This window comes from Adiantum capillus-veneris, chromosome 18 (assembly GCF_014529385.1).
Source record: "Adiantum capillus-veneris isolate H3 chromosome 18, ASM1452938v2, whole genome shotgun sequence".
Taxonomy (NCBI): Eukaryota; Viridiplantae; Streptophyta; class Polypodiopsida; order Polypodiales; family Pteridaceae; genus Adiantum; species Adiantum capillus-veneris.
In genome coordinates, this window is record NC_140948.1 from 10998379 (window position 1) to 11002717 (window position 4339).

The 4339-nt window shown below is 42.1% G+C and overlaps 1 pseudogene; it reads left to right on the forward strand.

Annotated features, from left to right (window-relative positions):
- The first annotated feature begins 3644 nt into the window (after nt 1-3644).
- On the forward strand, nt 3645-4085 carry LOC147435226 (large ribosomal subunit protein eL21x/eL21w pseudogene; annotated as a pseudogene).
- The last annotated feature ends 254 nt before the right edge of the window (nt 4086-4339 follow it).

Consider the following 4339-nt stretch of genomic DNA (forward strand, 5'->3'; position numbering starts at 1 on the left):
ACATGAATCAGAAGTGCCTTGATTGCTTTTGAGATTTAGTTGCCACCCAATGAAGAAAAGTTAGCATTGATTTATTAAGCAAGGCAACATGGAAGAAGGTTGAGAGATTGTGCATGATCATCCAAAAGGCAATGTGATCAAACCAGCAAATGTTTGCATCCTTGCAGAAGCTACCTTTACCTACATGTTTAAGAATCCCATACACCGATCAAAATTTTCCGAGCAAAGAAGAAATTGTGCAAGATCAAGCAGTTTTTTGAGCAAACCCAACTCTAAGCAAAGTAAACTATGTAGTTATTAAAGTGAAAGAAATATCAAGAGACTTTAAGAAAAGACTTGCTTCCTCCTCCCCATAATACTTTGATTCCATGTTCTAGTTTTATTTTCCAAAGACATGCCCCTCTTGTTGTTAGCATTCTGTAGAAACATAGTAAAAAGACTTATTAATTATTAAAAAAAGAACATAAGTAGAAAAGTCGAAGCTCATTTTTTAAGTCCAAGTCTATGTAGTGCTTGAGTTTGATTGTATATTCTTTTGTGAGTCAATATAACATCTCTCCACTTGCAATTATGAGTATGGCAAAAAAAAGTGTATTATAAATCTTTCAAAGACTTGGAAGGTATTTCAAGTGAATAGATCTTACGACATTCATTTCCTCTCTCTCTCTCTCTCTCTCTCTCTCTCTCTCTCACACACACACACACACACACACACACACACACACACACACACACACACACACACACACACACACACACACACACACACACATGCAAGAGGAACACTAGAAATAGCAGCATGAACCACAAGGAGAGAGTGTGTGGAGAGGATAGAAAGTGAAGAAAAGCTTGTGTAAGAGAGAGGGCATATGAGTGAAAGTGCATTTTCCACCACTTCCTGCTTCCAAGTGGCCTGGTCATGGTGATGGTAGCCACTGGGTGGAAATAATCACTGCAACAATGCCAATAAAAAGGTGAGCAAGCCTCTTTAGTCCACTTCTTTTGACACATTGTAGCTAGCACATCTGACTTCAATAGGTGCCCATCAAGGCCCCAAGTTTTGTATGGATCATCCATTGCCCGTTGTATCAGATCTTTTGAAACATGGCCACGTTCACTACCCAAAATGCAAAGCCTACACCAAAGAGATTTTTATATGGCCAAGTAGCAACCTCTCCCATAGGATCCTTATACCATCTTCATGGTACTGAGATTTTATACTATGTACTTGATATTAATGGAGCCTTTTTGGAGTATTCTGCTAGCATTGGTTGGCATATTATCTTGTGGTAGTAGAGTGTGGATGGTTGCCCTACACGATTGGAGTGTTGATTGTATGCTAGCCTATCTCATGCATTATTGTACAATTTTGGCCCTTCCCCTGGGATTTTTAGATGAACCACCATACAGTCTAACTCATGTGGTCAATGGTTCATGCTGATTTGTCAATGGGGGCATGGGCTGCCAATGTTGGCTATGATGGGAATTTTTTATGTTGCACATTACATGAAGATGAGGCTATTAGCCCTATGTTTGGGATAATATTGAAAGGACCCATGTACCCCTTACTCTATCTAGCTTGATTGGGCGATCTACTCCAAGTCTTTGCAAAATTGACACGCAAAGAGAGGTAGTGTGTGCAAGAAGGGAAATTGTAATTCCAAAAGTAGTAATCGATGGTAGCATTACTATACTTCTCCTCCTCATCATCATCACATGAACTATGTTGATCAAACTTGTCTTTACAATGAGTGGAGAAGCTATAGAAGCAACCCATTGGGGCCACAACCAATATTACATCTCTGTGTACTCTGTTCGAGTCTCTGCTGGTGTACTTCGTGGGGGTGCTCAGAAATGACGTTAGGAAGACCTACATCTGTATAGTTGGGGAAGCACGACACATATATAGACATGTGAGACTTGGGCCCAGTTGGTTGCCTACACACAAGCAGAGCCCCTCTTTCACCACACGATGTGAATCCACCCTTATTTGAAAGTGCATCCCAACAAGATTTGATGTCAAGGTCGAGGGGCTTGAGGCTAGAGGCAACGTCAATGACAAGGGTTTGAACTCATGCACTACTCGAAGTCCAAATGGCAAGGGTTTGAATCCATGCATACTACTAGAAGCTTCTCAACTCGCCCAAAAAGACGCTAGTCTTCTCATGGATGAGGTAGTACATAACCATGGCAACTTCCTTTGGGGACACGTGCTTGGAAAGGAGGTCAGCCTACATTTGGTGTAGTAATGGTGGCACAGAGAGAGACATAACCACACAACCATCTTGTGGGGAAGCAAGGCGTAGATGTAGACATGCCAGCATAGGTGCCCGTGCCACAAAAATTGCCATGAAGGCCATATGCCGCCACAAAGATACGAGCTACACCTACTCAAAATTCTTGAGTGAGAGGCAGATGATGCACGTTGGTGCCCAACTAAAACTCTATATAGCAATGCACGTTGGTGTGCACTCATCAATGCACCCAATTTTTTTTGGAATGAAACGAGCTACACCAGTTCGAACTTCTCGACTGAGGGGAAGATGCGCTTCGGTGCCCAATTGAAACTCCAAATAGGAGTGCACGTGAAGGTGCGCTCATATGTGCACCCATTTTTTTTTGGATTGAAATGAGCTACACCAGCTCAGAATTCTCGATCAAGGGAAAGATGCGCTTTGGTGCCCAACTGAAACTCCAACTAGGAGCACATGCCGATGTGCACTCATATGTGCACCCAAAGTTTTTTTTGACATGCTTCATTGGCAACACATAGGGTGAGGCACGTGCAACACACACACACACACACACACACACACACACACACAGAGAGAGAGAGAGAGAGAGAGAGAGAGAGAGAGAGAGAGAGAGAGAGAGAGAGAGAGAGAGAGAGAGAGAGAGAGAGAGAGAGAGAGAGAGAGAGAGAGAGAGAGAGAGAGAGAGAGAGAGAGAGAGCTTTTGATCGCCATCTCTATCACCATAGCCATAGCCACTCAGTTTTGAGATTTGTCCTGCAAGTGGCCTCTCGTTTGCCATGGCTAATGCTACCTCTGGTATCGTTGTCCTTTACAAAGGACAATCGCTGGAAAATAGATTTCTTTGTGGCATGGTCTTTCAATGCCATTTTGTGTGAGGGATTCACACGACTCTTTGCATAATGGCACATGTGGCCTTTGCCTGATGTGACCGCTTGGATGGGTGTCATGCAATTCTAAATACGGTAGAAGCTCCAAGGATCGCTTTAAGTGGGAGCTGGATGTGACTCACAAAATCTAGGCCAACTGAGATTGAAATAGGAAACATCAAGGACTTGGTTTACTGAGGTGTTTGCAGTTTTCGCAAGGGTCTTCAACTGCCCCGTGATGTTTTGATGTATCTTTGTATAGACCTATTGTGTTTTTTCAATCGACTATTTGCAGTTGGATTCAGTTGTATTAAGTCATCAACTTGGGGTTTTGCAGCATTGGGCTCCAAATTGCAAGCTTTGAACCTCGTGTTACTTTTTGAGTGCTTTGCAAATCAATTTACCCTTCTATCTTATTAGACATCAGTTTCATGTTGTGAAAGACACTATTGGATCTTTAAAAGAGAGCTGAGAGACGGGAAGAGGCGGGGGCATTCTGAAGCACTAGCACTAGCAAGAAAGGATGTCTTTAGGGCATGGGTAGAAGTCTCGCATGCGTGATTTATTCTCTTGTCCCTTCTAGCGTAAGGGTTACATTCCTCTCTCCACCTACCTTCACACATACAAGATCATTGACTATGTGTACATTAAGGTAAACAATATTGTGAACAAGGGCATGCCCCATAAATTCATGTCTGCATTGAACATGTGCAACCATCACAATGTAGAGAAGATTTCATTCAAGAAGAATGATTTGCACAAAGCTAAAGCAAAAGCCAAGGGTGAAAATTTATCAACAAGGAGGTAGCCGAAATGTCTTGAGCTAGGTTTCATTGTGGAGGGAGCCACTCTAGAGACCTTGACTGCCATCTTGTATGATGTCATCAATGATTTGAAAAGAGATTATTACATTTTTTTAAGGATCTATTGGTTACATTTTTGTTTTCCTAGAGAGAGACTCTAAAGAAGAAACAAGGACACATGTCAAGTTCCTCTCCATGTTGTCCTCATAAGATACCTAAAGCCTATTGGTTGGCCTCTCAAGGGGTCCAATGATAATTTAGCTAATTAAATCAATTGTTTATACATTTATCAGGTCCTCTCTCTCAAAGGGGAAAAGAGGACACTTGTCCTAAGGCTAGAATGGTTGCTTGATATGCACTATGCACGTGATTAGAAAAGCTTGTAGGGGTCCAATCAAATTAAAGCTTGAGCTAC